Source organism: Procambarus clarkii, chromosome 12 (genome assembly GCF_040958095.1).
Source record: "Procambarus clarkii isolate CNS0578487 chromosome 12, FALCON_Pclarkii_2.0, whole genome shotgun sequence".
Lineage (NCBI taxonomy): Eukaryota > Metazoa > Arthropoda > Malacostraca > Decapoda > Cambaridae > Procambarus > Procambarus clarkii.
Window position 1 is genome coordinate 4891377 of NC_091161.1, and position 13555 is coordinate 4904931.

The window sequence follows — 13555 nt, forward strand, 5'->3', positions numbered from 1 at the left end:
ACTCACACTAAACATAGAAAAAACCTACTACATTTTGTTTTGAAGTAAATTGACAAATGTAATTGAGCTTCAAATAGACAATATTAACATCAGCAATAAAAATGATGGAAAGTTCCTTGACCTATACATAGACAAGAGACTCAATTTCAGCACACACATACAACACATTACCAAAAGTGTCTCAAAAATGGTCGGTATACTTTCTAAAATCAGATATTATGTTCTAAACTCTGCTCTCCTCTCATTAAACTAAGCGCTAATCTATCCCTATCTTACATACGTTATCTGTCCATGGGGTTCAACCACTGCAAACCAGCTGAAGTCCATCATCATCCAGCAAAAATCTGCTATTAGAACAATAACAAACTGTTTTCTGACAGCACACTGCCTTTCAATTTAAATCCTTAAACATGTTAAACATAAACTCCCTGCACACATTCTCTTGTGCCATTTACATGTACAAAACCTTGTTCCTAGATGCAAATCCTGATCTGAAACTCTTCCTTGACAGATAAGAGAACCCATAATCACCACACCAGAAATAAGTACCTCTTTGATATCCCTAGTCAAATTAAATCTGTGTAAATACTCGAACCCCAGTTGGAATCAGACCCAACTATGGGATGGGTTAACCCAAGTATCGCATTTCCAAAAGGGTCGCCCATGTTGGAAAAGACGAATGCTGAAAGAATATTGTTGAAAACATCTTAATAACTTATTAAACCAAAATTATTTATTAGTCAGAAGAAAGACAGAAACACAATCTATATAGAAAACCTCTACCAGACAAATATTTTAAGTAAAACCGAAGATATTTGTAGTTGTATAAAAGTGGCAGTTTTCATCGCTCGTCGAGCTCGAAACCCGCAATATTCATTTCAGAACAATGCCTATTTCACGCAGATTCTTTAATAAACGTAAGAGTTTTATATGTTGTAATAAAGATAGAAATATAAGCTTCATTTTAAATACCCTACCATGTGCTTATTTAAATTTAAAGCAAAGATACGTGTACTTTTATAATAGCTGAGCTCCAACCCCAGACAGATCGATCGAAGGAGCATCTCTCACTCTCGGAACAATGTTTAATTCACGTGAATTCGTTAATAAACATACAGTGTATGTTTTATATGCCTCAAGAAAGATAGGAATATAAGGCTCATTTTAAACACTTTACCATAGACATAATTAAAGTTCTAATGAAGATTCATGTGTTTTAGTAATCGCCGAGCTCCGACCCCCGCACAGACTGATCGACAGAGAAACTCTCTCTCAGAAAAATGTCATTTTACGTAAATTCGTTAATAAACACAAATGTTTTATATGTCTTAATTAAGTTAGAAATATAAGCTTTATTTTAAATACATTACAATATAAATGTTTAAAACTCAAGTGAAGATACATATGTTTTAATAGTGGCGTTCAGTAGCTTGTCGGGCATGGAGTGCAGATGCATACGCACTTGCCGATATATTGTATAATTAACAAAGATACGCCAATAAAGCCTAAAATATTACATTCTAGAAAGACTGAGATATAATCTTTATTGTGAGTGCATCAAAGGAAATATATCATGTTGGAGACCAAAGATATAACAATTTTAATTTAAGTTTCAACTCTCGTCTGGGCGAGAGATAGGGCAACTCTCGCCCCATCTATTGGAGATTCTGTCTACCTACAGACCCAAAGCTACTCAAACCCTCACAACATTACGTAATTAATGAAGTAATATGGTAAATTCACTTACTATAATGTTGGTGCTGGATGCAGAACATGAGAAAACATAATTTTACTCTGAAAAAATATAATTTCATAACAAAATAAGATGTAATTATGTAATATCAAAGGAAGTCGATGGTCCAAGCAACAATGTCGTGGAGCAACTTATCCAAGATATAATGTTGTCTGGAAAGTGTTTGCTGGCTTAACAGCCTTCTGTACACAGTGATCCAGTCGTCGCACTTCTCTGCTCAAATTATCGCAAATTTAATTTATGATGTTAACAAGTAGAATGCATATTTTTAATCAAATTTAACATAACTAGCTGGAAAACATTAAAGATTATTTAAAAATACATAGCTGGAAGTTAAATCGACTCCATAGAACAATAGTTTTGTTATAGATGCTAATCGTTATTTGTTGGTATGCGTTTGCTACTTAAACTACCGCGTACTGTACTTATGTAAAATCTCAGTTTCTTCGCACATGGAACACCGAACCCTACACGCTCTCTGATTTACTGTTTAATAGCGATTCACAAATAAAGCTTATGATTGTATACGTTATCAAAAAGGCAGTGACAAAGTCATTTTGCATTTTAATCACAGAGATTAGATCTTATTGAGTTTAATTTAGTTCGTTTATTATGCACCCCATACCCATCTTGTGGGCGATAGTGGAAAGAGTTACAAAGGCACATAATGGGCTCAGGGACTTAACCCCACAATACATTTAGCTAAGCAACTTACAATCTTGATGAGCTAGTTACAAAATTCAGTATAAGTCGTCACATCATCAATGGGTTCGAGATCAACCACAAGTAGTTTCTAAATTAAGCAACTGACATATGTGGAGAGCTAGTGTCACAATTGATATGTTTGTCCTGCACACCGCCCCCCATCCACTGGGCAGCGGTGGATAGGTTACAATCACTTAGTTACTACCTACAGTTAGCAAACTGGGGATATTTGGCTAAAACTTCTGGTAGCAGATCATTTTGAATGAAATATTTACACATCGTTGGAACATTTGTAGAGAGGAAAGATATTCACATTTTAAAGAAGGTTTCTTGACCGTCGCTCTCCCTATTCATAGGAACTAACTTTTTTTGTTATTATTAACAAGCTTAGGTATACACAGCAATGTGCTGCTACCCTATTATATATGAAAATTACGCAGTATACAGTGGCACCTCGACATACGATTGCCCTTACTTACGATAATTTCGAGTTACGATATAAATTTCATCGAAAAATGTGACTCGACATCCGATATTTGTTGGTACACGTTCGAGTCGACTGAGCGCGTGGTTCCCGGTCATGCGGCCAACCTGCCTCAGTTTACTACAGCTGCCCCGCTTAGTGACCATCTCGCCTATAAGAAATTCCGCTTTTGTGGAGATTTTTTGCATTTTGAACAATAAAGTAATTATTGTATATCACACCATGAGTCCCAGGAAAGTCAGTGATCTCAACATAAGAGATCCCATGTAAGAATGACCATAGAGCAGAAACAAGAGATCATTCGTAAATATGAAGCTGGTGTGCGCGTAGGTGAACTGGCTAGGCAGTACAACAAATCTCAGTCAACGATATCCACCATACTGGCTAAGAAAAAGGACATTATGAGTGCTAAAGTGGCAAAAGGCATATCAATAATCACGATACATAGAACACAAACACTTGAGGATGTTAAACAGTTATTATTAATTTGGATACACAACAAGGAGTTAGCGGGTGATAGCGTTTCGGAGGCCATCATTTGTGAAAAGGCAAGAAAATTGCATGAAGACCTTTTAAAGAAAACCCCTGGAACGAGTGATGCAGAAGTGAAAGAGTTTAAGGCAAGCAGGGGATGGTTTGAGAAATTTAAAAAAAGAAGTGGAATTCATAGTGTTGTGAGGCATGGGGAGGCTGCCAGCGCAAACAAACCAGCGGCTGAAAGATTCATTGTCGAATTTAAAGATTTTGTGCAGAGTGAGGCATACCTACCACAACAAGTGTTTAACACTTTCGCGAAACGGCGTTTGAAAAAAAAAATTTTGCCCAAGTGAAATCACCGTTTCAGCAATCGAGCGGCAACATTTAAAAGTGTATATTCTTTTCACTGTCCTGACGTTAATTTTCGATGTACATATTTCATTTTTGTACCGATGTGCTCACAATAGAATGTTCTAGAAGAACATAAGTATAAAATGTCACCAAAATATAAGTTAGATCAGCACCAAATAAAAAACTACGTCGATGACTAGCCGCGAGCGCCAGACAGCAACGAAATGTTTCTACTATCTTCAGGATTGACAACTCCACACTTGTCCTACAGGGTTAATTTTGGTATCACTGAAATCCCAATAAAATTCTCTACACAGACATATGCATATAAATATAGAATCAATGTCGCAACTGACCCACAAGAGTGTGGGAAGTGGTCAAAGTGTTACCCGCGGCGGCATATCGGCGAAACTGCATCGAAAAGTGTATATTCAATTCACTGTCCTGACATTATTTTTTTATGTACGTATTTCATTTTTGTACCAATGTATTCGCAATAGAATGTTCTAGAAGAACATAAGTATAAAACGTCACATAAGGATGCGTTCGACCGGCAACAAATATAAAAACTACGTCGATCATACACATCGTATCAATAATACAATTGTTTTACCACGATGATTCACTGCCATGCCGTTCTCCCAAATAAGCTCTTCGGCTATAAGAGAGAACGTAAATTTCATGGCGAACATTTCTAAACTAACCCCAAGTAGATCGGATCGAAATTGGAATTTATACAAATATTTATTCTTGTGACTCCCGTCAGAGTCAGCTTTGCGGAACCCGAACAAAAGTTAGTGACACGCTCACGCGCCACTGAGTGGCGAAAGTGTTAATTGTGACGAGACAGGGCTATTCTGGAAAAGATTGCCAAAGAAAACATACATTACCAAGGAGGAGAAGTCATTGCCTGGACACAAGCCTATGAAAGATCGGTTTACTCGTGTTGTGTGGTAATGCGAGTGGAGATTTGAAAATTAAACCCTTGCTTGTGTATCATTCCGAAAATCCAAGGGTTTTCAAAAAATATAATGTGCAGAAACACAAAATGTGTGTGATGTGGAAGGCTAATGCTAAGGCATGAGTGACTAGGCAATTTTTTACAGAGTGGGTGAATATGGTGGCGTGCCCTGCCATCAAAAAATATTTGCAGGAGAACAGTTTGCCACTCAAGGCCCTGCTTCTCCTCGATAATGCTCCTGCCCATCCTCCAGGCTTGGAGTATTCATTGGATGAGGAATTTAAGTTTCTTACAATAAAGTTCCTTCCTCCCAACACCACTCCTCTACTTCAGCCTTTGGGCCAGAAAATCATTGCCAATTTTAAGAAACTTTATGAAAGGGCACTTTTCCGGAGATGTGTCGAAGTGACGGATGCCACAAACCTCACCCTCAAAGAGTTCTGGAAAAACCATTTTAACATTTATAGTGCTTTAAAACTTGTTGACAAAGCCTGGCAAGAACTGATTGTAAGAACCATGATCTCTGGCTGGAGAAAACTGTAGCCTGAATGTGTTGCAAAATAGGATTTTGAGGGGTTTGAGCCTGGACCTGTAGTGCCTCTTGTTGAGGAAATTGTTTCTCTGGGTCGGCAATTGGGTTTGGAGTTGGATGGTGCGATGTGGAGGAGTTGGTGGAAGAACACAACGAAGAACTGACCACCGAAGAACTCCAAGCCCTTCAAAAGGAGCAGCAAGAAGAGGCAGCTGAGGAAATTTCTTCAGGGAAGGATGTGCCAGTAGAGGATGTTTCTTCCTCAAAAATTAAGAAAATGTGTGCAATATGGGAAGAATTGCAAACCTTTGCTGAAACGACTCACCCAAATCAAGCTGCAGTATGTCGTTGCCTTAACCCATTCAATGACACTGTGATGCATCATTACCGACTAACGTTAAAAAGAAGGAAAAAACAAATGTCTGTTGACAAATTTTTAGTGAGACAAACAAGCACTGAACCACAACCAGGTCCTAGTGGTATTCAGGCAAAACGTAGGAGAGTACCCCAGAGAAAACATCACTGCCTGATGTGATAATGGAAGGGGGACACTCCTCTTCCAGACAATAACAACTCTCATCCTCCCCCCTCATCACCATCTTCCATATGCCATCAAGAGCCCTCCATAAAGGTAAGTGAAACTCTGGTACTGTATTGTAGTTAGAAAAAACATTGTATTCAGTATAAAATGTATTTGTATGTTAATATTTTGGAGGGTGGGAAACAGATTAATTCAAATCCCTTTATATTTTATGGGAAAAATTGCTTCGACTTACGATATTTCGACTTACAATCTGTCTCTGGGAACAGATTAGCATCGTAAGTCGAGGCCCCCATTGTATATCAAAAACTAGCTATAAGTTCATCTAATATTCCCATCTCACAGGATGGTTTGTTGTACATTGAATCAGGGATAAAATACCAGCTACAATACAAAAAAAAAATCAACTCTGACTAACAATCAGGTGAGAACATAAAATGTAAGGCTGATGTTATCTATTAGCCCCATTAGCAAAATCTAGGTACAGCATAAGAATATCTTCCAATATTCCTAAGTGCATGAAGTAATCACAGAGCTCAAAGTACCTCATACCATTTGGCCTGAAGTCACTTATAACAGGGCAATCACAGATATAGTGTTGGAGAGTATGTCCCAGCTCTTGTTCCCATAGTTTACAATTAGAATGTTCACCATTGGGGGCATTCATTACCTGCAGCCACCTGCGATAAATATTGATATCCCAGCCTAATTCTGGAAATTACAATGTCCCACTGTCTAGATGTTTTATGCTGCCCGTTCATATAATTATCAGTTCCAAACATGTCATAGCTCTTTATACTCGTGCTTTCTGGCTTTTGTGTGTCAGTGACTGCACTTCTGTCTTCCCTAATTACCAAAAATATTGCGGCATTTACAGAAGAGATTGGAATGCACATATCTAACTCAATTGCAGGCTTATCACATTCAGTTTTAGCTGCCTTGTTTGTGTCATCATGCTGGACAACACCTATATGAGAAGGTATTCATACAAATGAGACTTTGAAACTCCTACTCTTTGCAATAATAATGTTGTTTATAATGGATGTTACAACTACAACCTTCTGAAGATCAATATTTTATCTATATAATGTAATACGAAAGTTTTCTATGTCAAAAGCAAGGCAGAAATATAAGCTACATTTTAAATACTTTGTCATAAATATAAATGAAGTGAAAGCGTAGATATATGCATTTGTATAGTACTTGATAGTTTATAGTTACTCGATGGCTAGCTCTGAGTGTGTGAAGCCCTTCACACCAGCCAATAAATTGTATAATTAGTTTCCATATTTGCTAATGAACTTTAAAATCTATATGTCAGAAGGAAGGAAGATGCAGACGTTAGTGTGACAACATTTCAAGAAATATTTATCTTAAGTTAAATAAATAATACCACCCTATCGCCAGTGTCCGGACACATGAAAACTACCTAGGTATCAGTGTCCAGTCAGGCGGGGATCACAGGCTGCACAATACTGATAAATTATGTAATGCACAGAGATGCGTTGATAAACATTAATGTTTTATATTTTATTAAAAATACAGATATAAACTTTGTTTCAAACGTTAAATGTAACAATATTTCAGTATGAATAATATAAGCATAGTATATATAATTCAGTATATACAATATATAATAAGATATTGTATATTTAACAATATAAGTATAAGAACCAAGATATATTTATGATTTAGCGATTTCCCATAAAGTTGCAATGATACCCCAATTGCACACTATCATCATATACAGAAAGAAATTAACTTATAAAATTTAAGTCGCCTTAATACACAAAACAGAAGTAAAGATATATACTGTATGTATGTAAATTATGATGCATGATCGATGTCTAGGTGAATTATGGTTGAAACAGTCAGATTATTTATGTCAGCAACAAGCAAGTAATTATCAAAAGGTGCCAAGCTGAGGATTGTCATCCACATGTACAGCCACATTTACCTTTTTTATAAACCTTAATATGTTCTATATCATCAGAAATTCGGAAACATACAGTCGCAAACTCGCTCATGAAACACTCGCTTGTATCTGCCAGGGAGGACTGACCAGGTGCCAATCCTTAACATTAGCCTAGCTCTGATCACTAAGCAGTGAATGGGTACCTTTGTTTAACGATTTGGAGAGTTGTATTCCGGGGTCAAAATTAGGATTAAGGACATGCCCGTTTCTCTATGCGTGGTAGTGGCTTTACAAGAATGTATGAACTCTTGTATATATAAATTAAATTAAATAAATAAAAAAGCAGCAAATTAGGCTAGTTAATTTTGAGCGTCCGGCGCTCATAAATTAATTCATCATCCTTATAGACGTTGGGCTACTAATGTTAAAGTCAATGATTGATTAGTTGTCCACATATAAATGTAATGTGTGTAATTTGACAGCTGCGTCAAACAGCCTGGTGGACCAAAAACCAAACCGGAGGAGGCCTGGTCTTCCAGGGTAATTAGCTTTGGTAATTACATGGACCCCTGGGGTGATGTAATGACTATGGGGTGCACAGTAAACTAAGGCTCACAGGATGAGTATGTGGTTCAAAATATATAATTTAATGACAAAAATTTTAAAATGTATTTTATGTTTCTGAATTTCTCATGATATATAATATATAAGATTTATACTTAAGTTAAGAGCTGTACTTGTGGATGACATTCCCCGGTTTGGCACCTTTTTTTGATAATTAGCTCCTTGTGGTTGACATATACAATCTGACTGTGTCAGCCATAATTCACCTAGACATCGATCCTGCATCATATGATGATCATAGAGTGCAATTACGGTATCATTGCAACTTTATAGAAAATCGTTAAATCATATATATATATCTTGGTTTTTATACTTGAAATATTGTTACATTCAACGTTTGAAAACAAAGTTTATATCTGTATTTTTAATAAAATATAAAACATTAATGTTTATCAACGCATCTCTGTGCATTACATAATTTATCAGTATTGTGCAGCCTGTGATCCCCGCCTGGCTGGACACTTATACCTAGGAAGTTTTCATGTGTCCGGACACCGGCAATAGGGTGGTATTATTTATTTAATTCAAGAGATATATTTTTTGAAATGTTGTCACATTAACAGCTACATCTTCCTTTCTTCTGACATATAGATTTTTAAAGTTAATTAAAAAAATATATGGAAACTAATTATACAATTTATTGACTGGTGTGCAGGGCTTTACACTCTCTGAGCTAGCCATCAAATAACTATCAAAATGCATATATATCTTCGCTTTCCCTTCAGTTATATTTATGACAAAAGATTTTAAATGTAGCCTATATTTCTACCTTTCTTATAACATAAAAACTTTCATTTATTATAATATCTAGATCAAACTAACATTGATTTTCGAAAGGTTGTATTTTCCATCAAGGGAGAGCGTCAGCCAAGAAACCTTCTTTAAAATATGAATATCTTTCCTCGCCCAATAAGATCTAATCTCTGAATAAAATACAAAAACCACTTGATTGTAATCTATCCACCGCTGCCCATTGGATGGGGTTGGGGTTACGTGTAGGATAAACATATCAATTGTGACACTAGCCCTCCATATATGTCAGTTGCTTAAATTATAAACTGTACTTGTGGTCGGTCTCGAACCCATTGTTGATGTGACGATGTGCATTGACTTTTGTAACTAGCTCAACTTGCTTAGCTATATGAATTGTGGGGCTCAGTCCCGGAGCCCATTATGTGCCTCTGTAACACTCCACTACCACACACAGGATGGGTATAGGGTGCATAATAAATGAACTAAACTAAACTCTCTGCCTTTTTGATAACACATACAATTATAAGCTTTATTTGTGAATCTCAATTAATTAAACAATATATCACAGAGCGTGTAGGGTTCGGCAAGATGAGCGAAGAGACGTTTAGTTTAGTTAATTTATTATGCATCCCATACCCATCTTGTGGGCGGTAGTGGAAAGGGTTTCAGAGGCACATAATGAGCTCAAGGACTTAATCCCACAATTCATTTAGCTAAGCAAGTTACAATCTTGATGAGCTAGTTACAAAACTCAGTATAAGTCGTCACATCAACAATGGGTTCGAGATCGACCACAAGTACAGTTTCTAAATTAAACAACTGACATATATGTAGAGCTAGTGTCACAATTGATATGTTTGTCCTGCACACAAAAGGAGATTTTACATAAGTACAGTACATGGTAGATTAAGTAGCAAACGCATGTCAACGAATAACGAGTATATATAACAAAACTATTAACTTCCAGACTTGTATTTTTTAATAAATGTTTTCTGGCTAGTTATGTTAGATTTTATTTAAAATACGTATTCTACTTGTTAACATCATAATTTAAATTTGTGATAATTTGAGCAGAGAAGTGCGACGACTGGATCACTGTGTACAGAACGTTGATACGCCAACAAACACTTTTCAGACAACGATATATCTTGGATAAGTCGCTCCACAACATTGACGCTGGGACCGTCGACTTCCTTTGATGCCACTTATTTACTTATTTCATAATGAAATTATATTATTTTGGAGTAAATATATGTTTTCTCATGTTCTGCATTCAGCACCCACATTATCGTGAGTAAATATACCATATTACTTCATTACTTACATAATGCTAGGAGGGTTTGAGTAGTTTTGGGTCTTAAGGTGGACAGAATCTCCAATAGATAGGGCGAGAGTCGCCCCATCTCTCGCCCAGGCGAGAGTCGAAACTTAATTTAAAATTGATATATCTTTGTCCTCAAACATAATATATTTCCTTTGGTGCACTCATAATAATGTTTATATCTCGATCTTTCTGAAGGCATATAAGATTTTAGGCTTTATTAGGGCATTTTTGTTAATTATACAATATATCGGCAAGTGCGAATGCGTCTGCATTCCATGCCCGACAAGCTACTGAACGCCACTATAAAAACATATGTATCTTCACTTGAGCTTTAAATATTTATATTGTAATGTATTTAAAATAAAGCTTATATTTCTAACTTAATTAAGACATAAAACATTTGTGTTTATTAACGAATTTACGTAAAATAGACATTTTTCTGAGAGAGAGTTGCTCTGTTGATCAGTCTGTGTGGGGGTCGGAGCTCGGCGATTACTAAAACACATGAATCTTCATTAGAACTTTAATTATGTCTATGATAAAGTGTTTAAAATGAGCCTTATATTCCTATCTTTCTTGAGGCATATAAAACATATACTGTATGTTTATTAACGAATTCACGTGAATTAAACATTGTTCCGAGAGTGAGAGATGCTCCTTCGATCGATCTGTCCGGGGTTGGAGCTCGGCTATTATAAAAGTACACGTATCTTTGCTTTAAATTTAAATATGCACCTGGTAGGTTATTTAAAATGAAGCTTATATTTCTATCTTTATTGCGACATATAAAACTCTTACGTTTATTAAAGAATCTGCGTGAAATAGCCAATGTTCTGAGATGAATACTGCAGGTTTCGAGCTCGACGAGCGATGAAAACTGCCACTTTTATACAACTACAAATATCTTTGGTTTTACTTAAAATATTTGTCTGGCAGAGGTTTTATATATAGATCGCGTTTCTGTCTTTCTTCTGACTATTAAATAATTTTGGTTTAATAAGTTATCAAGATGTTTTCAACAATATTCTTTCGGCGTTCGTCTTTTCCAACATGGACAACCCTTTGGAAACGTGATACTTGGGTTAACCCATCCCATAGCTGGGTCAGTATCCATTATGGTTCAAAGCATAAACACTATACAAATAATGGGACCTTGTCTATGTAACTCACTCCCTGACAAATTAAAAATGCTATCTTACCTATGCCTTATTCAAAGGTTTAGTTAGTTTAGTTCATTTATTATGCACCCCATACCCATCTTGTGGGCATCAGTGGAAAGGGTTACAGAGGCACATAATGGGCTCAGGGATTGAACCACACAATTCATTTAGCAAGTTACAATCTTGATGAGCTAGTTACAAAATTCAGTAGAAGTCGGCACAAAGGCAAAACCAAAAAGTACTTAATTTCATCTTTATAGTTTCCTACCTATTGCTTCAAACTCGCACTGTATCTTGTGCTACCCACTCCCCCAAAATATGTGACTAAGCCCTACAACTTCACTTCACCGTTGTAATCACCTACATCATCTTTTATCTTGGTTGTTGTGTTGAATGCAAATTCTACTTCCTAGAAATAATCATCAAATTATGCAACAATGTACCTGTTGATGATTCTCAAATTTCTCTAATTGTACCTACTAATTTCCTTCAAATCTTCTTACAATGTGGCTGCTAATATTTTCCAATTTAGCTTGCGTGATGCACGTTGTGTTAGATGATAGTGTGTTGTGGTCGAGTACGTCGCTTGCGTTCCTGACAATTTTGTACGTTTTCTGTATTAGAAATAATTGGGTAATTTATAAAATATTGAATAACCTTTGGAAGAAGAGAAGCTCAACAGATTTATAATAACTTTAAACCCTATTGTAATAACTAATGTACATCTTGTAACCTTTAAATATCTAATAAATCACAACAAAACACAAGAGGATGGGGGGGGGGGGGGAACCACAGAAACTGTATTAGAAGGGGGGACCAAAACATGCCCTCTAATGCGTAATGTGTGATTTCTTCCGAGGATAAGGGTCCCCTTTTTCCAACCCGAGGTGGTACCCGTGTGTGGTGAATCTAAAAAATCTGAGGTGTGTTTTAAACTCATAAAGGAACTGCACCCAGTTTAATTTAGTCCGACTCTCCTGTCTAATAACGATGGTCAGCTTTCAGCCTCTGATTCTGCTATTGAGTTCAATAGGTTCTTCTCTTCCATTGGTTCATCCCTTGCAAATGATATTCCATCTTCCAGTACTGACATTAAGGACTATCTTACAGGTAACTATCCACAGTCTCTGTACCTAAAGCCTATTAACTCCACTGACGTCAATGAGATAATCCTTTCCCTTAAAACCAAGTCTGGTGCCCTTGAGGAGATACCAACTTTAATTTACAAAAAAACCTCCAGATCTTTAGCCCCTGCTATTGCTTTGCTCTTCAACAAGTCACTTGAACTCCAAACCTTTCCAGATATTCTAAAAAAAGCGAGAGTAACGCCTGTCCACAAATGTGGTGACCCCACAGATGTTAACAACTACAGACCTATATCAATCCTGCCAAACTTGTCAAAAAATTTTGAAAAACTTATATACAAGCAGCTTTACTCATATCTAGCCAAACTCAATATACTTAGCCCTTGCCAATATGGCTTCAGACCCAAAAAAAGCACTAACGATGCACTTATTAGTATGCTTAACTCGATTCATACAGCTCTTGATAAAAAGGAGCTCCCTGTTGGGTTATTTGTGGACCTGCGTAAAGCTTTTGATACTGTCAACCACCAAAACCTTCTTCTTAAATTACATCATTATGGAGTCAGAGGACACTCCCTACAATACCTCGAGTCCTACCTTACTGACAGGCTCCAATATGTTTCTGTGAATAATACAATTTCTCCCACCCTACCCATCAACATTGGTGTTCCTCAGGGCAGCATACTTGGCCCTCTCCTCTTTCTCATCTACATTAATGACCTTCCACATGCCTCCCAACACCTCAAACCAATTCTATTTGCTGACGACACAACCTTCATTTACTCCAGTCCTGACCCTCTTGCTCTAAATGCCACAGTAAATACTGAGCTAAATAAAGTCCATCTTTGGCTAACTGCCAACAAACTCACCCTTAACATTGACAAAACCTT

At 36.6% G+C, this 13555-nt stretch overlaps 1 protein-coding gene across 14 annotated transcripts in view; it reads right to left on the reverse strand.

Moving 5' to 3' along the window:
- Positions 1-12171, reverse strand: part of LOC123772839 (zinc finger protein 98) — a 77865-nt gene extending 65694 nt beyond the window's left edge. For 5 of the 14 annotated variants that reach the window (XR_011228167.1, XM_069323205.1, XM_069323203.1 and 2 more), the window contains exon 1: positions 12061-12158. The gene's annotated coding sequence lies outside the window, so the exon portion shown is untranslated. Of the gene's footprint in view, positions 1-12056 lie in introns of all 14 variants that reach the window. The other 9 variants (XM_069323204.1, XM_069323198.1, XM_045766176.2 and 6 more) reach the window with 7 other exon arrangements.
- Positions 12172-13555: the final 1384 nt, after the last annotated feature.